A 22,602-nucleotide genomic window follows, 5' to 3' on the forward strand; every position below is an offset into this window, starting at 1 on the left:
GAAAGGTGTCTGGCTGGGAGCAGAGGTTTTGATGGGAAGGTTGGTTACATACTAGAAAATTGATCCTATAAGTAAATATACTGAAGATAATTGGAGTCAGGTTTCTCACTGCTGGATAAAAGAGGTATTAACATATAGGGAGAAATTTAGAATATACTTTATTGTATTATGTTGGAATCAGAGGTATCAGTGTGAATTCAAAAATCTATATAATCAGTAGAAATAAGCATGTATAGTACCTAGATCTTGGTTTTTAAATACTATTTTCCAATAAAATGAACCAGAACTCCTTAGAGAAAAGGCCAATTCAAGGTCAGGACAGGGAAATACAAGATTAGCTTGAAATATCTCACTCACCAGAAAGTAACAACTACTCAAAAAAATTTACCGGATATTCCAAAAGGATACAGGTAGCTGTTTGAGGAGGCTCATATTAGTAAAATCTAGAGCAATTTGAGCATGAAAATAAAGAGATTAATGGATAACTTACTTAATAAACTAAGAGTCTATGAGTCTATACTAATGAAAAAAAACCAGATAAATAAATTAATGATGGAGAAGAAAAAAACCCTTCCTTACAGAAAACCGCCAACCAATAAATAGAGAATGATGGAGTTAGAAAACCACCAATGGATGCTTAAACTAATGGGTAAACATCTGATGAGGAAGAGTATTGACCCCATATTTACTCATTGATTACAATGGGGAGAAGTGTAACTGCACAGTGGAGAGCCTGGAAGACTCCACCTTAATCAAGTGATCAAAGTTAACACTAACTATACTGGGGCAAACCAAACTCATGTGGTTTCTGATATCATACACTGAGAAGGACACGATATCACTTCTGTGGTGTTCCTGCCAATAACGAATAATCTGGAATTTAGTCATGAGGAAACATGGTGAGGAGCATCCTCCATGATTGTTGGCCTGCCTCTTCAACAATGTCAAGAGGCTCGGGGATATAGAGATCTGGAGAGAGTTGCTTTCACTCTTTTTAACAATGACAAAAGGATGGGAAAACTGAGAATTCATGAGTTTCGTGAACCATAGGGAAGCTGTTTTCATAACAACGTTGACCCAATATCTATGAGAAGCAAGCCCTGATTTATGTGCGGTAGACCCAACTGCACACCAGTAAGAAGAATGCAACCAGGGTAGTTTGCAGATTTGCAGAGGGTGAGACTGAACCCTCTTCAAAGTTTTTCTCCACACTCACCACCAGGTGCATACAAAACAGATTAAAGAAAGTACTAAGAAAATGTCCTTGGGACTTCCCTGGTGGTGCAGTGGTTGGGAATCCGCCTGCCAATGCAGGGGACACGGGTTCAAGCCCTGGTCCGGGAAGATCCCACATGCCGTGGAGCAACTAAGCCCGTGCACCACAACTACTGAGCCTGCGCTCTAGAGCCCGTGAGCCACAACTACTGAGCCCGCGTGCCACAACTACTGAAGCCCGCACGCCTAGAGCCCGTGCTCCACAACAAGAGAAGCCACCACAGTGAGAAGCCCGCGCACCACAGCAAAGAGTAGCCCCCGCTTACCGCAACTAGAGAAAGCCCGCGCACAGCAACGAAGACCCAACACAGCCAAAAATAAATTTAAAAATAAATAACAACTGGTGGCGCAGTGGTTAAGAATCTGCCTGCCAATGCAGGGGACATGGGTTCGAGCCCTGGGCTGGGAAGATCCCACATGCCGTGGAGCAACTAAGCCCGTGAGCCACAACTACTGAGCCTGCGCGTCTGGAGCCTGTGCTCCGCAACGGGAGAGGCCGCGACAGTGAGAGGCCCGCGCACCGCGATGAAGAGTGGCCCCCGCTCGCCGCAACTGGAGAAAGCCCTCGCACAGAAACGAAGACCCAACACAGCCAAAAATATATATAATAAATTAATTAAAGAAACGTTTAAAAAGAAAATGTCCTTTGTGGAGTAGACAAGGGGATGGAACAGCCAAAGCTGAGGGGGCACAGACCCTTCTCTATCTTCTCTATAGAATGAAATCCTGTCATAAAAGTTATAGGACTGCCATAAAAGTCCAGTTAGTTTTTATAAAGTGAAATTTGTATTGAAATATAATGTTATCTTTATCCATTCACTTGTTGATGGACATTTTTGGTTGCTTCCATGTCCTGGCTATTGTAAATAGCGCTGCAATGAACATTGGGGTGCATATATCTTTTCCAATTATAGTTTTCTCTGGATATATGCCCAGGAGTGGGATTGCAGGATCATATGGTAACTCTATTTTTAGTTTTTGAAGGAATGGATAAAGAAGATGTGGTACATATATACAATGGAATATTACCCAGCCATAAAAGAAAATGAAATAATGCCATTTGCACCAACATGGATGGCCCTAGAGATTATCATACTAAGTGAAGTAAACCAGACAAAGACAAATATCATATGATATTGCTCATATGTGGAATCTAAAAAAAAAAAGATACAAAATGAATTTATCTATAAAACAGAAATAGACCCACAGACATAGAAAACAAACTTATGTTTACCGAAGGGGAAAGGGAGGGGAGGGATAAATGAGGAGGTTAGGATTAACATACACACACCACTATATATAAAATAGATAACCGACAAGGACCTACACAGGGAACTATACTCAATATTTTATAATAACCTATAAGGGAAAAGAATCTGAAAAAGAATATGTATATATATATATATATGTATATATATATAGCTGAATCACTGTGCTGTACACCTGAAACTAACATGGTGTTGTAGACCAACTATATTTCAATTAAAAAAAATATGTCATACAGGAAAGTACATGAATAAGAGTACAACTTAATGCATTTTAATAAGACAAAAGCACCCGTGTAACCAGCATCCATATAAAAAAACCCCACAAAAACAAAAACAGAACATTAACCCCCTCAAGAATCCTGCACCCCCATGCATTGCCCCAGTCACTTCTCCCTAAAATACAACAACTACCCTGACTTCTAGCACCATATATACGTTCTGCTCAATTTTGACCTTTAAATAAATGGAATTATGTAGTTTGGACAAACATACAGTTAGTTTTAACATGCCAAGAAAATAAAGAGAATAGACCATAAAATAAGCTTCAAATGCCAAATCCTTATTAACAATGTCTCTTGGATGGGGTAGTATTAGACAGTCAGCCGAAGACGACCAGTGATTACCAGAAAAGTGGGTCATATCTGCGTTGACAGCTCTGTTTTCAATCTTAATGACTTAAGTTTATAGCTAGAATCCTCATTAGAAAGTATACACCCATTAAAAATTAACTTGAAAAGCTTGGAAAAGTTATGATACGCATTGCTAATGTTTAGCTGTCATAAATGTCGAAGAGGAAGCTGGGGGACTTACTGAAAAGGCACAAAAAAGAAGGTGGTAAGTGCAAAATTCCAGCACAGGAATGCCCAAACGTCTCAGGTTGGGAAGAGCGGTCCTTTAGAGCAGCGTTTTCTCAGACTATGAAGTTTTCCGTTTGTTTTATCTGTGGTAGTTACCAGGATTGTTTAGGAATATGATAGGGCTGCACTTTCCTGCCTCCTTGAAGCAGCCATGTAACTTGTTTCAGCCAATAAAGTGACAGCAGAAGTAACCTGTGTCATTTCCAGTTGTCAGCCTTAAAAGCCAGTGATTGGCCACAGTCCTATCCCTCTGCTGTAGTGATTACAAAGCAAGTGCTGAGTGAACACCACGAGCAGAAACCCCATAAGTGAGAAATAATTTTTATGTTCATGAAGCCACTGAGAGTTTGGGGCTGTTTGTTACTGCAGCATATCAATACTGATAGAGTATTGGTTTCCCTCTCTTTCTTGAAATGATATACTTGAAATGAATACTTTTCCTTTGAAAGAGAAGTATTTGAGATTATCTTGAGTTCACAGTGATATTTGCATATGATATCTGTCTGTATGACAAGTAGTGGAAATCAGATGAGCACACTCAATAGTGACTCCAATCATCACTTATGTACAAAGCTCCCAAGGAGCTTATCAGTATCATAAAGTTTCAAACTATTTCCATTCTGAGTCAAATATTATTTAATTTAATTTAATGTAATAATGAACTGATGGGTAAGGCAGGACTTATAAAGCACACTGATGTTGAAACACTGGTTAGTGAAGAGCATAGAAAGGATAACAGTTCTGTGGGTGAGCCTAAAGATGACCTCCATCAGAGCCATGAGCTGCATCCATTTGGTCCAAATTCTCAATTCGCACATGAAGATTACTCTAGGACTCCCAAAGACAGTGTGAAAGATTAAGTGGTGAAAATTACATAACTGTCACTTTTCATTCATTGAAAATGAAGACCCTCCACACCTGCCAGGTATTGTTTGCACACTTACAATTGCAAAGAGCAGTGGCTACCTCTACTTGATGTCACTTAGCAACAAACCTCCAAATTATACAAATAAGCCAAGTGGGTGTTTAAATAAAAGATGCAAGAATTCTGAATATCATGCCATCCAAATGATTCTTACCAATTTTAAATGCCATAGCACATTGTTCAATATTAATCCATGGTTTGTCTATTCAATTGCCAAATTAAATATTTATATAACTTTTGAATTTAATTTGTTAATAAATTATACATTTTTGTTTAAAAACTTATTTAAAATAAATCAAATGCTTGTATCACCCTTAAATGGGAAAAAGTAAAATTGTCTTTATGAATTATGACTATTACTATATTTCAATTAAACTTTCTATTAAATTATTTAACAGTATAATGATCTTAAGTAAAGTATATGTGCACATTTTTCCTTAAAAACTATTTATTTACCTCTTACCAGGAAAAGAGCCTAAGTGATTTTTAAAATGTCCAAAGGAGGTTTACAGGATTATTATATATTTTTATGAAAGAGGACTACAAGTCAAGTAAGGTTTATAAACAGTATTTTAAGAAAGCATTATTATAGTTATGAATATATTTCTAGAGTTGAAAATTCTATTAAATCAATGGTTATATCATATCAATCCTTACTAACAATTAGAGAGCCATTTGTTGGTAAACAAATCACTTTTACATACTTTCCCATTTTATTCCTCTCTACAATTATCCACTTTTTATTCAATAGATAAGAGTGTTCAAGAGTTAAAGAGACTTGCTTAAAGTTTATACTCTATTTAGTGGGGGATCCAGGAGGAATCTTCTATAAACTACTCACTTCTGCTATATCAGGATCAGGAGCCAGTATACCTTCAAATATTAACCAGGATGTAAACTGTATGAGAAAAATTAAAGAAGCCAAACATGTTTGGTCTGAAGAGAAAAGAAGGAAAACAAAGACTAAAGACTGCAGGATGTAGGATGATTACTACATTATCTTCTAGTATTTTAAGGGGTGAATGAAGATTCTTTTTATAAGTCCTTTTCTTCCACAGAGGAAAAGAATCATAACTTCCATTTATTGGACATCTTATATATGCCAGGAGCCACAAATACATTAACTCATTTCTATTTTACAGTAGTTCTCAAATTGGGGTTTATCATCTCTGTTTTTGTTTGTTTGGTTTTTTTTTTGGCCACACCATGTGCCTTGTGGGATCTTAGTTCCCCGACCAGGGATTGAACCCCGGGGCCTCAGCTGTGAAATGGCGAGTCCTAACCACCAGATCGCCAGGGAACTCCCATCATCTCTGTTTTAAAGATAGAGAAACTATGATTTGGAGGGAGGGAGAGAGAGAGAGAGAGAGAGAGAGAGAGAGAGAGAGAGAGAGAGAGAGAGAGAGAGAGAGAGCCAGTAAATGCAGGAGCCAGGATGCAAAATTGTTCTGTATATCTCTACCCAAAGCCCAAGACTTAGCCACTATGATCTACTGGATGCATGAAAATAAGTTAAATTGCAACAAGACACAGAAGATTAAGGGTCCTGTTGCTGCTGCTGTTCTTGTTTTGTTTTCTTTGTTTTTAAATTTCTGAGCTTCCAGAAGAAACTCTCTGGTTTGGGTGTGCTCAGACTAGAGGCAGGCTTGGAATTTTTTTTTTAACTTTGAGTATAGTTGATTTAGAATGTTGTGTTAATTTCAGGTGTACAGCAAAGTGAATCAGCTATATCTATCTATCTATCTATCTATCTATCTATCTATCTATCTATCTATCCACTCTTTTTTAGATTTTTTTCCCATACAGGCCATTACAGAGTATTGAGTAGAGTTCCCTGTGCTATATATACAGTAGGTCCTTATTAGTTATCTATTTTACATATAGCACTGTGTATATGTCAGTCCCAATCTTCCAATTTATCCCCCCACCTTGTTTATGTGGGAAGACTCAACCATGTCATGGAACACTTTGAGACCACGTGCCTCGGTAGTTTGCATTTCACCTGTCTCTGGAGACCCAGTTTCGTCTAGCCTGAGCTTGGTCTTCCCTTTACTGAGCTGACACCACACTGGGAAAGGAGCCTTCCTGAGAATGCACGGCTTGCATTTCAGACAGCAGCATCATTTTGAAGCCAAAACATGGGGAACATTTTTTTTCTCTGCTTCGGGCATTACAAATGTTATCACTCAATCAATCAATCACCTAACAATGTAAATGTGCACACTGATAAAGTTTCCCAGCCCTCAAAAGACCCCCATATGCATTAGTACTCAGCTGTATATTTTCCACACATATATCAGTACATTTTTACTTTATTGTTATGAATATATGTTCAAACTCACCATAAAACATTCCCTAGTCTGCAAATGCTATAATCATGGTTCCCTAAAACAGTGGTTCCTAACCAATTTGAAGTTGCAAAGTATTAACACAGTTTGATTTGGTGACACCATTCTTCTCCCCTGAAAATGCCCTATGATTTTATATATTAAAGCTAACATTAGTTTGTAGATTCCTTGTTTCTCCTCAAGATAACTGGAGGCACCTTGTGGTACTATAAAGCCAGGGTGGTAAGCACAGAAGAAGCTGCAAAAATTAAATTCTAGGAAGCACTCAGTTAACTCTAGGAGTTGAACCTCAGGTTTGTTTTACCTCCTGGAGGTGGTGACGGGATGGGTGGTAAGAAACTCTCCCCAGGGGAGGCCCTTCTGATGGAGAAAACTAGAAATCTAAAAGTCCAGAGCAAAACAAAGTTGAAAGCAGTGAATGGGACCAGGTATCACAGACAAGAATATGGGTGAGGGAGAGAGTGGCTCAGGATAATTTATGAATCGGTTTGCCTACTATTGTGGCTGGCCTTGATTAAGCCCAGCAGTTCATATGGCATTTCTTATTTCTGGGGTATCTTAATTCCATGTGGCCCCTGACACATAAATTGTAAGTCAGTGATGGTCTGTAGTGAGCTTGAACCATCTTTGGTACCAGAAAGTGCTGCCCCTGACCATGGTTCCATAAATAAAGCAGACTGATGAGAATAGATTTTAAAAAATAGAAAGGAAGAGACTGATGAGCGGGGAGTGGGAGAGAACTGAGGTAGTGTACCAGGTTATGAAGTGGGAGAGAGCTGGCAAAGTAGAGGAGATCAAAGGTAAGGCAACAAAGGGGATGGTTGACATGGAAACAGAGTCTGGACCTTGAAGGATACCTATATGTTGGCTTCTCCTCTGGTCTCTCCTCAGAACAATGTCCTGATACACAAGGGGGTATTCTTTGGAGAAAGGTGCGGAGGGCGTATGGAAGAGGCTGCTGAGATAGACATCTATTGGAAGGTGAAATACACAGTCTTAACAAGTCTTCCTCCTGAGATCTTAGTGCTGATCCTATCAGTGGATAGAATCTCTGTCATTCTCTGGCTATGCTCTTTGGGAAAATCACTTACTCTCTTTAAGCCTTAGTTTCTATATCTGTAAAATTTGAAGACAATGATACTTGCTTGATCTATTTCACGGATACTCAAGTAATAACATATAGCAACGCACTTGGCTAACTGTCAAGTTCTAGAAAATGAGTAATTAGTTAACTATTGTAGGATGTTCCTTGGGGGCATGAGTGAGATGCTCCCCAAGAAGTTGGAAAGAATGTGTCTCAATGAGCATTAATCTAGTAATACACAAACACACACACGCAATCACACACAGAGAATGTCCAGGGGTAAAGCTAGGGGTAAACTTGCATCTGAAATGTCAGATAGCAGAGTTTGACACACAACTTCAGTCACAGTGACTTGAGCATACATGGAGGCTGGGTGGGAAAGTGAGCGTCATTTAAGTAGCAGAAATCCAATCCACTGTAATTTAACCTGTTTGGAGAAAGGCTATGAACATATGATTGTCAGGTTTGATCATAGTGCTTCTCAAACATTTTTAAACCACCAATATTTTTTCAATGAAATAGAATAGAACAAAATAGAAAATACCTGAGGTATCATGTGTTGCAAGGGTGAGAATTATTCAGTGAAAGTTTTCTTTCAGTTGGGGTACATGTGTGTGTCCTCAGGTGTGTGTATCTGCCCCTGGACTCCAGCCCTTTTCTCTCTGTTTTGGCATAATCTGTCATGGATCATAAAGTTTAGGCTCCGTCTTCTGATTCCCTGCTCACCTGAAAAATTTCTGCCAATCATTGGTCTTTGCATGAAGCTTCCCTATGAGGAGAGAATGCTCTGATCTGCCAGGTCAGCCTTCCAGTGGTATTTGGCTTTATGTGTCAGTTTCAATAAACATGGAATGATGTGAGTCTTCCCATAAGATGGATCTACTTTCAGTGTGGGGAATAAAAATCAAATTTCTAAGCCTGGACTGGGGTGAGTTCGTCAGCTTAAATGACACTGTGGGAAACCTTTTAGTGACAAGCAACTTTCTCTGGTGACCTCTGACCTTGACCAGCTCCTAGGGTAACCAGCTGTCCCTGAAATGCCTGGGATTATGAGGGGTTTCTGGGACATAGGATACTCGGTACTAAAACGGAATCAGTGCCAGGCAAATCAAAATGAGTTGATCACCCTACCAGCACCTTTTTGTTTGAACTGCAGCAGTGATTCTGGCACAGTTGTCATGAAGAGGTAGTGATGTGAGGGGCAGGAGGAAAAAGGAGGCACTGCCTACAGATGGGGACGCAGGAACACACAGGGGATCCAGCAGCTGCCCAGGCAAAGGGGCAACCTTCCATGGCTTACAGACCCCCGGCAGGATCACCTGAATGAGGGAAAACCCCTTCAGGTCCTTTCAAAGCTCCCCCTTCTCATTCTCCCTACTATTCTGGAGCCTCTAACCACATGTCTCCCCAGGCACTGGTGCAAATAATTGGTAAGGGTAACTAACATACTGAGGCTGAGGCAAGCCTGGATGAAGTGAAGATAAATTTCCCAAGTCAACTTCACTTGCAAATTGCCCTCTTAGCAGTCCCAAACTTCAGACCCACCCCAAAGCCTATTTCTGTAGCTAGTTATTCACATCTGGTCTCATATTTTCATTGCACAACCCCCCCTTTTTTTTTTATTCTGGAGCCATTTCACCACCCTTTTACTCAGAATCTGCAACCCTGTAGAGCGTAACTCACGAATTGAGGCCACTTTTGAAATATCTCATCTTAGCCCTGGAGTGGGCACTCTACTAAGAGTCATACTATCCATGCTGTAGACTCCGCTCTAATTTGCTTTTTTTTTGAAGGGGTGGTGGTGGTATGCAAACAGGATGTTTATTGGTCCTAAGAAGGCAAGTCAGAGGAAAGTATCTTTTCATGAAAGGTTTGTACAGCTTTCCTTTCAAGTCCAAAAGTTGGAGCAACAATTGTGTTGGCAGATATTGATTTTATAGTTGTGGTTTTCTTAAAATTAATTAATTAATTTTTGGCTGCATTGGGTCTTCGTTGCTGCGTGCGGGATTTCTCTAGTTGTGGTGAGCAGGGGCTACTCTTTGTTGCGGTGCGCAGGCTTCTCATTGCGGTGGCTTCTCTTGTTGCGGAGCACGGGCTCTAGGTGCGCGGGCTTCAGTAGTTGTGGCTCATGGGCTCAGTAGTTGTGGCTCGCAGGCTCTAGAGCGCAGCTCACTTGTTGTGGTGCACGGGCTTAGTTGCTCCACAACATGTGGGATCTTCCCGGACCAGGGCTCAAACCCGTGTCACCTGCGCAACCAGGGAAGTCCCTGTTATTTCTTTTTTATTGAGATATAATTCATGTACAATAAATGCCCAGATACTAAGTACACAGTTTGATAAGATTGACAAATGTATACAACTGTGAAACCATCACCTAATCAAGATTAAGGAAACATTTTCATGAATGGTTATAAACGTAACAACTAGCGTTGTTCTGAACTGTACTTTTTTAAATTAAATTTTTAATTTTGGAAGTAATTGCATATCTCTGTGTTAAGAAATAACACAGAGGAATCTCATATACGCTTTATATAGCCTTTACCCAGTTTCTACCACGAGTAACATCTCATAAAACTAACTGCACAATATTGCAAGGATATTGACAATAATGATGCAGTCAAGATACAGAACATTTCCATCACTGCAAGGATTTCCCCATGACCTTTTATAGCAGCACATACTTACTGCCCTCATCTCCTGGCAACCACTAATCTCTTCTCCATCTCTATTATTTTGTCATTTGAAGAAAGTCCCATAAGTGAAATCATACAGTACGTAACCTTTGTGGATTGACTTCTTTCACTCAGTATAATTCCAAGGAGATATATCTACCTTGTTGCAGGTATCAATAGTTCCCTCCTTTCTATTGCTCAGTGGCTTTCCATCTAACCAGCTTTTTTTTTTTTTAACATCTTTATTGGAGTATAATTGCTTTACAATGGTGTGTTAGTTTCTGCTTTATAACAAAGTGAATCAGCTACACATATACATATATCCCCATATCTCCTCCCTCTTGCGTCTCCCTCCCACCCTCCCTATCCCACCCCTCTAGGTGGTCACAAAGCACCAAGCTGATCTCCCTGTGCTATGTGGCTGCTTCCTACTAGCTATCTATTTTACATTTGGTAGTGTATATATGTCCATGCCACTCTCTCACTTTGTCCCAGCTTAACTTTCCCACTCCCCGTGTCCTGAAGTCCATTCTCCACGTCTGCGTCTTTATTCCTGTCCTGCTCCGAGGTTCTTCAGAACCATTTTTTTTTTAGATTCCATATATATGTGTTAGTATATGGTATTTGTTTTTTTCTTTCTGACTTACTTCACTCTGTATGACAGACTCTAGGTCCATCCACCTCACTACAAATAACTCAATTTCGTTTCTTTTAATGGCTGAGTAATATTCCATTGTATATATGTGTCACATCTTCTTTATCCATTCATCTGTCAATGGACACTTAGGTTGCTTCCAGGTCCTGGCTATTGTAAATACAGCTGCAGTGAACATTGTGGTACATGACTCTTTTTGAATTATGGTTTTCTCTGGGTATATGCCCAGTAGTGGGATTGCTGGGTCGTATGGTGGTTCTATTTTTAGTTTTTTAAGGAACCTCCATACTGTTCTCCATAGTGGCTGTACCAGTTTGCATTCCCACCAAGAGTGCAAGAGGGTTCCCTTTTCTCCACACCCTCTCCAGCATTCATTGTTTGTAGATTTTTTGATGATGGCCATTCTGACTGGTGTGAGGGAGGTGATACCTCATTGTAGCTTTGATTTGCATTTCTCTAATGATTAGTGATGTTGAGCATCCTGTCATGTGTTTGTTGGCAATCTGTATATCTTCTTTGGAGAAATGTCTATTTAGGTCTTCTGCCCATTTTTGAATTGGCTTGTTTGTTTTTTTGATATTGAGCTGCATGAGCTGCTTGTAGATTTTGGAGATTAATCCTTTGTCAGTTGCTTCATTTGCAAATATTTTCTCCCATTCTGAGGGTTGTCTTTTCGTCTTGTTTACGGTTTCCTTTGCTGTGCAAAAGCTTTTAAGTTTCATTAGGTCCCATTTGTTTATTTTTGTTTTTATTTCCATTTCTCTAGGAGGTGTGTCAAAAAGGAACTTGCTGTAATTTATGTCATAGAGTGTTCTGCCTATGTTTTCCTCTAAGAGTTTTATAGTGTCTGGCCATACATTTAGGTCTTTAATCCATTTTGAGTTTATTTTTGTGTATGGTGTTAGGGAGTGTTCTAATTTCATTCTTTTACATGTAGCTGTCCAGTTTTCCCAGCATCACTTATTGAAGAGGCTGTCTTTTCTCCATTGTATATTCTTGTCTCCTTTATCAAAAATAAGGTGACCATAGGTGCGTGGGTGCATCTCTGGGCTTTCTATCCTGTTCCATTGATCTATATTTCTGTTTTTGTGCCAGTACCTTACTGTCTGGATTACTGTAGCTTTGTAGTATAGTCTGAAGACAGGGAGCCTGATTCCTCCAGCTCCGTGTTTCTTTCTCAAGATTGCTTTGGCTATTCTGGGTTTTTTTGTGTTTCCATAGAAATTGTGAAATTTTTTGTTCTAGTTCTGTGAAAAATGCCATTCGTAGGTTGATAGGGATTGCATTGAATCTGTAGATTGCTTTGGGTAGTACAGTCATTTTCACGATGTTGATTCTTCCAATCGAAGAACATGGTATATGTCTCCTTCTGTTTGTATCATCTTTAATTTCTTTCATCAGTGTCTTATAGTTTTCTGCATACAGGCCTTTTGTCTCTTTAGGTAGGTTTATTCCTAGGTATTTTATTCTTTTTGTTGCAATGGTAAATGGGAGTGTTTCCTTAATTTCTCTTTCAGATTTTCCATCAATAGTGTAAAGGAATGCAAGAGATTTCCATTCATTAGTTTTGTATCCTGCTACTTTACCAAATTCATTAATTAGCTCTAGTAGTTTTCTGGTAGTATCTTTAGGATTCTCTATGAATAGTAACATGTTATCTACAAACAGCGACAGCTTTACTTCTTCTTTTCTGATTTGGATTCCTTTTATTTCTTTTTCTTCTCTGATTGCTCTGGCTAAAACTTCCAAAACTATGTTGAATAATAGCAGTGAGAGTGGACAACCTTGTCTTGTTCCTGATCTTAGAGGAAATGCTTTCAGTTTTTCACCATTGAGAATGATGTTGGCTGTGGGTTTGTCATATATGGTCTTTATTATTTTGAGGTAATTTCCCTCTATTCCTACTTTCTGAAAGGTTTTTATCATAAATGGGTGTTGAATTTTGTTGAAATCTTTTTCTGCATCTATGAGTTGATCACATGGTTTTTATCCTTCAATTTGTTCATATGGTTTATCACATTGATTTACGTATATTGAAGAATTCTTGCATTCCTGGGATAAACCCCACTTGATCATGGTGTATGATCCTTTTAATGTGCTGTTGGATTCTGTTTGCTAGTATTTTGTTGAGGATTTTTGCATCTATGTTCCTCAGTGATATTGGCCTGTAGTTTTCTTTCTTTGTGACATCTTTGTCTGCTTTTGGTATCAGGGCGATGGTGTCCTCATAGAATGAGTTTGGGAGTGTTCCTCCCTCTGCTATATTTTGGAAGAGTTTGAGAAGGATAGGTGTTAGCTCTTCTCTAAATGTTTGATAGAATTCGCCTGTGAAGCCATCTGGTCCCGGGCTTTTGTTTGTTGGAAGAGTTTTAATCACAGTCTCAATTTCAGTGCTTGTGATTGGTCTGTTTATATTTTCTATTTCTTCCTGGTTCAGTCTCGGAAGGTAGTGCTTTTCTAAGAATTTGTCCATTTCTTCCTGGCTGTCCATTTTATTGGCATATAGTTGCTTGCAGTAATCTCTCATGATCCTTTGTATTTGTGCAGTGTCAGTTGTTACTTCTGTTTTTTCATTTCTAATTCTATTGATTTGAGTCTTCTTCCTTTTTTTCTTGATGAGTGTGGTTAATGGTTTATCAATTTGGTTTATCTTCTCAAAGAACCAGCTTTTAGTTTTATTGATATTTGCTATTGTTTCCTTCATTGCTTTTTCATTTATTTCTGATCTGATCTTTATGATTTCTTTCCTTCTGCTAACTTTGGGGTTTCTTTGTTCTTCTTTCTCTAATTGCTTTAGGTGTAAGGTAAGGTTGTTTATTTGAGGTGTTTCTTGATTCTTGAGGTAGGCTTGTATTGCTGTAAACTTCCCTCTTAGAACTGCTTTTGCTGCATCCCATAGGTTTTGGGTCGTCATGTTTTCATTGTCATTTGTTTCTGGGTATTTTTTGATTTCCTCTTTGATTTCTTCAGTGATCTCTTGGTTATTTAGTAGTGTATTGTTTAGCCTCCATGTGTTTGTATTTTTTACAGATTTTTTCCTGTAATTGATATCTAGTCTCATAGCATTGTGGTCGGAAAAGATACTTGATATGACTTCAGTTTTCTTAAATTTACCAAGGTTTGATTTGTGACCCAAGATATGATCTCTCCTGGAGAATGTTCCATGAACACTTGAGAAGAAAGTGTATTCTGTTGTTTTTGGATGGAATCTCCTATAAATATCAATTAAGTCCATCTTGTTTAATGTATCATGTAGAGCTTGTGTTTCCTTATTTATTTTCATTTTGGATGATCTGTCCATTGGTGAAAGTGGGGTGTTAAAGTCCCCTACTACGATTGTGTTACTGTCGATTTCCCCCTTTATGGCTGTTAGCATTTGCCTTGTGTATTGAGGTGCTCCTATGTTGGGTGCATAAATATTTACAATTGTTATATCTTCTTCTTGGATTGATCCCTTGATCATTATGTAGTGTCCTTCTTTGTCTCTTGTTATAGTCTTTATTTTGAAGTCTATTTTGTCTGATATGAGAATTGCTACTCCAGCTTTCTTTTGATTTCCATTTGCATGGAATATCTTTTTCCATCCCCTCACTTTCAATCTGTATGTGTCCCTAGGTCTGAAGTGGGTCTCTTGTAGACAGCATATATATGGGTTTTGTTTTTGTATCCATTCAGCCAATCTATGTCTTTTGCTGGGAGCATTTAATCCATTTACATTTAAGGTAATTATCGATATGTATGTTCCTATTACCATTTTCTTAATTGTTTTGGGTTTGTTATTGTAGGTCTTTTCCTTCTTTTGTGTTTCCTGCCTAGAGAAGTTCCTTTAGCATTTGTTGTAAAGCTGGTATGGTGGTGCTGAATTCTCTTAGCTTTTGCTTGTCTGCAAATGTTTTAATTTCTCCGTCGAATCTGAATGAGATCCTTGTTGGGTAGAGTAATCTTGGTTGTAGGTTTTTCCCTTTCATCACTTTAAATATGTCCTGCCACTCCCTTCTGGCTTCCAGAGTTTCTGCTGAAAGATCAGCTCTTAACCTTATGGGGATTCCCTTGTATGTTATTTGTTGTTTTTCCCTTGCTGCTTTTAATATTTTTTCTTTGTATTTAATTTTTGATAGTTTGATTAATATGTGTCTTGGCGTGTTTCTCCTTGGATTTATCCTGTATGGGACTCTCTGCACTTCCTGGACTTGATTGACTATTTCCTTTCCCATATTAGGGAAGCTTTCAACTGTAATCCCTTCAAATATTTTCTCAGCCCCTTTCTTTTTCTCTTCTTCTTCTGGGACCCCTATAATTCGAATGTTGGTGTGTTTAATGTTGTCCCAGAGGTCTCTGAGACTGTCCTCCATTCTTTTCATTCCTTTTTTTTTTTTATAAATTTATTTATTTTTGCTGTGTTGGGTCTTCGTTTCTGTGCAAGAGCTTTCTCTAGTTGCGGCGAGCGGGGGCCACTCTTCATCGTGGTGCGCGGGCCTCTCACTGTCGCGGCCTCTCTTGTTGCGGAGCACAGGCTCCAGACACGCAGGCTCAGTAGTTGTGGCTCACGGGCCCAGTTGCTCCGCAGCATGTGGGATCTTCCCAGACCAGGGCTCGAACCCGTGTCCCCTGCATTGGCAGGCAGATTCTCAACCACTGCGCAACCAGGGAAGCCCCTCTTTTCATTCTTTTTTCTTTATTCTGCTCTGTGGTAGTTATTTCCACTATTTTATCTTCCAGGTCACTTATCCGTTCTTCTGCCTCAGTTATTCTGCTCTTGATTCCTTCTAGGGAATTTTTATTTTCATTTATTGTGTTGTTCATCACTATTTGTTTGCTCTTTAGTTCTTCTAAGTCCTTATTAAACGTTTCTTGTATTTTCTCCATTCTATTTCCAAGATTTTGGATCATCTTTACTATCATTACTCTAAGTTCTTTTTCAGGTAGACTGCCTATTTCCTCTTCACTTGTTCAGTCTGGTGGGTTTTTACCTTGCTCCTTCATCTGCTATGTGTTTCTCTGTCTTCTCATTTTGCTTAACTTACTGTGTTTGGGGTCTCCTTTTCACAAGCTGCAGGTTCATAGTTCCCGTTGTTTTTGGTGTCTGCCCCTGGTGGCTAAGGTTGGTTCAGTGGGTTGTGTAGGCTTCCTGGTGGAGGGGACTGGTGCCTGTGTTCTGGTGGATGAGGCTGGATCTTGTCTTTCTGATTGGCAGGACCACGTCTGGTGGTGTGTTTTGGGGTGCCTGTGACCTTATTATGATTTTAGGCAGCCTCTCTGCTAATGGGTGGGGTTGTGTTCCTGTCTTGCTAGTTGTTTGGCATAGGGTGTCCAGCAGTGTAGCTTCCTGGTCGTTGAGTGGAGCTGGGTCTTAGCATTGAGATGGAGATCTCTGCGAGAGCTTTTGCCATTTGATATTACATGGGGCTGGGAGGTCTCTGGTGGGCCAATGTCCTGAACTCGGCTCTCCCACCTCAGAGGCACAGGCCTGACACCCGGCCAGAGCACCAAGACCCTGTCAGCCACACAGCTGCTCGGGGGAGCCCCGCGCACTGGCTGCTGCCCACTCCGCCTCCCTGTTTTTTTTTAAATAGATCTTCATTGCAGTATAATTGCTTCACAATACTGTGTTAGTTTCTGTTGTACAACAAAGTGAATCAGCCGTATGCATATATATATCCCCATATCTCCTCCCTCTTGAGCCTCCCTCCCACCCTCCCTATCCCACGTCTCTAGGTCATCGCAAAGCACCGAGCTGATCTCCCTGTGCTATGTGGCTGCTTCGCACAAGCTATTTATTTTACATTCAGTAGTGTATATATGTCGATGCTACTCTCACTTCGCCCCAGCTTTCATATCTTAGACAAGTCGTTCTGTTTCTCTTGACTTTACTTTCTCATCTGTAAAATGAGGGAGTTGGATGGGAGGACACTAAGCATTCTTTTTCAACTGTGAAATTTTTATTTTATGGGTTCTCATCTCCTCTTAGATATCCTTTCATGACTATACAACACAACTCAGTCTCTTCTTTCTCCCTATCTGTTTCCAGGCTAAAGGCATGAATAAGCAGCCCTGTAGCAGAGGGGGACAGGCAGGAAGTAGGAGTTTGGCTAGCATCAGCAGTGAGCTGAGCGTCTGATTATGTTTTCTCGTGGATTGAATATCTAATGAATGACTTTGGGGCCTCTCCATGAGTTTGATCACAGCACCCTTTCCTTTCTCCCTTTGTATCAAACTTCGCTTCATTGCCTGACATGTTATTTGAGTTTTGGCCTAGACTGAAAATCTGGTGGGCCAAGTACAAGGTGGAGGTCAGAGCAAAAGAAAACCCTCAAAACAATCTAAATTGTTAACATTTTTGACATTTGCCAGAAGCCATCAAAATAAAAGTCTACAGCCTTGCAAGTCATGTTCCAGTTTAGCAGTTATTCATTCTGTATGGGGATCTGGCTGGTGCTGGAGTGGAGGTGTGGGGAGTGAAATCTAAGCCCTAATAAACTGCCATGAATAATGGAGATCCATATTTACATTGGAGAAGAAGTGAAGCAGCACTAGGTTGATAATAACAATCCTTCCATCATCTCTACTGGAAAATTGGGGTCCTTCTTACTGTGCCTCCCTAGCACTTAAATATTCAGGGCAAGGTAACTGCATAGTACTTCCTGGATCCTGTGTCTATGTGTTCAGCCCATATACAACTCTGAGACTAGAATCTCCATCTCAACTTGTTCAGCTGATCATCAGAACTGGGTTGATCATTCTGTATCGTTAGTTATCTGTCCTTTTACTCAGCTTCTCAATTAGAGACCCTTTTTTTCCCCAGTCGCCTAAAACACCACATGTCATTTATTTTTCTTGTGTCAATTCCCCCAGTTTTCAGATGAAAATATCTCAGAGAAGTGATGCCTGACTCTGGCTCTGCAACTCCCCAGGACGTCTCCAATTATCTCAAGAGGTGTCACAACATTCTCCCAAAACAAAATTCTAATTAATTTATTAATGGAAAAAAAGAATTCTGGAGACAGTATGGGGGTACATAGGACTCTAAGTTGTCACAAAATCTAGCAATGGCAGAGCATTCTGTTCCAGAAGGTCAGGAGTTGCTGTGAATGACGGTCTAACCTCTAAAGCCCCATGGGGAAGCCCCATCAACTTTCTGTTTGCAGCAAACATGCGCCCTCTAAGGATGACTGGCAGCTATATGAGGAGAAAACTGCAAGTGATAGTGAAGGAGCCCAGACAATTTGAGATGTGAACTGAATTACCTAATTAGGCATGATTTTGCTCTTAAAATCCAGGCAGTGCTGTATTTTCAAGTGAGGTGGGCATCATTTGGAATTATCCATAGAAACGATGTTATAAATAACTATTGGTTTCTTGGGAGATGAAGGAGCCCCAGAAGCTGAACTAATGGTATTAGTGTGAATTCTGGAAAGCTGGGTAGGGCAGGAGTCCATGGCATGCAGAGGGGATGTGCAAGGCAGGGATTAAATTGGTTTTTTTCTTTCAGAGCAGTATTTAAAATGGTTGAAGTTTGTCCTTGATGCTCGCCTATCTTTACTTTCTTGCCTTTGTCCTAGTGAAACTTTCCGCCCATCTTCAGTAGTCTATTCAAGACTGTCATACCTTGTCCCCAAATGCTCGTGTTCCACCAATTTGATAATATAAAAGAAAAAAAACACCTTTCCTCAGGATACCCTGGTCATCTTGCAAGTCTTTAAGATGGCACATAATTTTATAGTTACTGTTGCTCCCATTTTCAACTCTTTTCTCACAATTTCCACTTGAATGTCTAACTGACACCTCAAACTCTACACGTACGTGACTGGACTCCTGATCTTTTCCCCAATACCTTCTCCTACCACATCTCAGATAACAGTAACTTAATGGTTCCAGTGTTTCAGGCCAACCATCTTGGTGTTATTGGTGATTCTTCTTTCTCTCACACCTCACATCCGATCCTTCAACAAATATAACCACTTTGACCTATGCACTGCTACTCTGGTAGAACCACCAGCCTCTCCTATCAGATTCTTGTCATTGTTTGCAGTAGTCTAACTTACCTCCCTTCTTCCTACCCTTGCCTCTGTAGGTCATTTCCCAGTAGAACTGCCACAGAGATCCTGCAAGATGTAAGCAAGTTCACATCACTGCACTGCTGAAAATTCTCCAAGGTTTTGCCATCTCATGTGAGTACCAATGGAAGTCTTCCCAATACCTTACAGACCCCAGGATCTCCTGTCTTGTTCCCTCTGTCTGGAAATGTCTTCCCTCAGTATTCATCAGGCTTGCTCTCTACCAACTCCGAGTCTCATCTTGGTGTAGTCTTTGTCTTAACAAGTCTATTCTAAAGAGCACATCTTACTCCCCATCAAGCTCACTCACTCGTTAGCTCCTTTCACTGCCTTGCTTGGCTCCATGGGGCTTAGCCCCTCTCACAAACATTCTTCCAACAAGTAGGAAGAAGCAAACTTCCCCTTGAATGAATCTACAGGAATTTTTATTTGATTAATACTCTAATATCTCAGACTGGGGAAGTATCATTTTTTAAGAAAATCCTTGTTATTACAAGTAAATTTCTTATTGGCAAAATTTCCAGTATACACAGCTGAAGTGAAACATTTAGGCAGCTTTGGAGGGCAAGGAGATTTACATGAGGATGTGGTGTGTGTGACTGCAGGGGTTGGGTGACTGATGGGAAGGGACGTCGTAGGGGCACAAGAGCCTATGAGTCTCTTCCTAACCAGGCCTCCTAAACTCCCCTACCGAATTTTTTATTCTCCTAAGTCTGAATCTGGAGAAAATGTACCATTTCTTCTCCAGTGGCTTTCTTTCCATGGCAAGTGGTAATCTAGTGGTTTTGTGTAGGGTCACCTGTACACAGGGAATGGAGGATGTCGTCTGTTGGCTAATTACTTGTAAATCAGGCATTCCTGGTACTTTATGAGTTGATGTATCTGAATGGCTTAAAACTATACCTGGCATGTAGAAAGTTCTATATGTGATGGTTATTATACAACTGTATATAATAATATAATAAATTATTATTGTTGTTAATATTTTTAGTGACTATTCAAGCAAAGGAGGATTAAATCTACAGATTAGATAAATGATATATGTGTAATTTATAAATACACATACATGTATATGTGTGTATATATATATACACACACACACATATTTTTCCTTGCTGCATATTTACAGTAACGTTTTCCAACATCTATCATCCCCATCTTCATTCAAGAAACTATGAAAATAACATAATTTAAAATGGAATGTCAGGGCTCCACCCTGGACCCTGTAATAATATTATTTAATGCCCTTATGAAATCCCCATTGGCAGACATGAAACCATGAGACGCTGTTTCATGCCTTCATTAATAAATGTTGCAATTACATTCTAAAAATACAGCCATGTTTACCAATTAATTTTAGTGGAACAGGTCACAGGTAAGCATTCGCTATGCAATATGCTGCTGATTAAAACCAGAACATTAGTCACATATGGTGAAGTAAATCATCCTGTAGGTTATTTATGGGGAAGAGCATATTTTAACTCTTAATTTGTTAAATTTGACATCAATCATTTTTAGAAGTTTGCTTCCCATGACTTAACTTGTACAGTCTGAAGCCATAACGAGCACAAATTTACCGACAATGTATTTGGTCACAAATACTCTCTACTCAGGATCTCTCCCATTTTTCAAGCTCATTTTCAAGCTTGTTTTATTCTATATAAGGAACACTAGAGTGGGCTAGTCACAGTTTTGCTTCTAAGTGGCTATGTGCCTTTGGACAAATACCTGTTCTTTCTGCATCAGTTGCCTCAGTTGTGTAGCTGGACAACTACAGTGATTCTCCTACTTCCTCCGTCCTAGTTGTGTCCTTCATTATTACATTCCTCACAGACACACCCAAACCCTCTCTCTCTCTCTTACTCTCTCTCTCTCTTTCTCTATCTCTCTCTCACGCACACACACAATTATTTAAAACTTGTTTATATTTTAGATTTACATAAGAGTTGTAAGCTAGTACAGAGGGTTCCTGTATACCCTTCACCCAGCTTCCCCTAATGTTAACATCTTACACAACCATGGCACACTTCTAAAAAGGAAGAAATGCTTGTCTCATTTGAAATCACTTTGGCTTCTTCCACCTCCAAAATTTTACTCCTCTCGTGTCTCCTTCGTGGAATACCTCTCCACTATGTTAAGGCATCCATCTTTATACAGGAACTTATCACAGACCACTCCAAACCTTGGACCTGCTTCTTCCATTGCAACCTCCCAGACCCCAACATCATGTGGCAGCTCATATATATATTCGACATTATTTATTGTTATTCCTCATTTTTCTTATGACATTGGAAGCTCCCAGAATGACTGAATGGAAACAGAGCCTTCCCATGTGCTCCCCATCTTCCCTTGCCCCTGTTGACCATCTTGGACTATTATGTAAACAAATAAACTGTTTAAACCTCTGAGATTTTCTTTTATTAGAGTATTTAACACTAAATGAAGTATCGTGGAACAAATTAGGTAGAAGAATCACTGTGAAAAAGTACATATTAGTTCTTCCCAAAAGAACACCTCAACAGACTGTTAAGTTGATAGTAAATCAATAAATAATTATTTCAGATGTTTACTCACTATCAGAAGGACATGTCACATGAATTGTTTTCTGAAGGATGGTTGGTGTGCATCAATGTTTTTCACTTGAGAAGTGAAAAACAGGGGGAATCTATGGCTTTGTTGGAGATCAAAACTATATGAGCTACACTGAGGCTGTGCCTGGACATCAACCTTGTTACGCTTATGCTGGAGCTAGCTTTCTGCTATTACTACACCCTCAATCTTACGAGCACTTTTGTAGCCTCTTTGCCATTTGATTCCCATAATCCTGGGAGGTAGACAGGATAAGAAGTGTTAATCCCACTTTTCAGATGAATAAACCAGAGCTTAGAGATGTTACCTGAATTGCCCAAGGTGACATAAGAGGTGGTAACAATCTTGCTTGTCTTAAATCTCTAAATCCTCTAACCCTCTGCCTTGCAATTTTGCGCTGCAGCAATACCAAACAATTTCTATTTTCTTCAACGTAAAATACAATTGCTCATCTTCGGGGTTTGATTCGTGCTATTCTGACTCTAATGCCATTGCTTTTCCTTTTGGTCACTGTCACGTCCCTGATATAAGTATTTCTCTCCCTCCATTTCTCCTTCCCTTATGCATGTACGCATACCTACATACTGTCTTACCGGCTATGGGAATGTAAAATGCTGCAGCTGCAGGGCAAACAGTTTGGCAGTTTTCTTAAAATGCTAAATGTAGAGTTACGATATAGACCCAACAACTCTACTCCTAAGAAGATATTCAAGAAAATAAAAAACATGTATTCACACAAAACCTCGTACACAAATGTTTACAGCAACATTATTCATAATCATCAAAAAGTGGAAACAATCCAAATGTCTATCAACTGAGGAATGGATAAACGAAATGTGGCATTTCCATACAATGGAATAAAAAGGAATGAAGTA

The sequence above is a fragment of the Balaenoptera musculus genome, chromosome X (assembly GCF_009873245.2).
Source record: "Balaenoptera musculus isolate JJ_BM4_2016_0621 chromosome X, mBalMus1.pri.v3, whole genome shotgun sequence".
NCBI classification, from domain to species: Eukaryota; Metazoa; Chordata; class Mammalia; order Artiodactyla; family Balaenopteridae; genus Balaenoptera; species Balaenoptera musculus.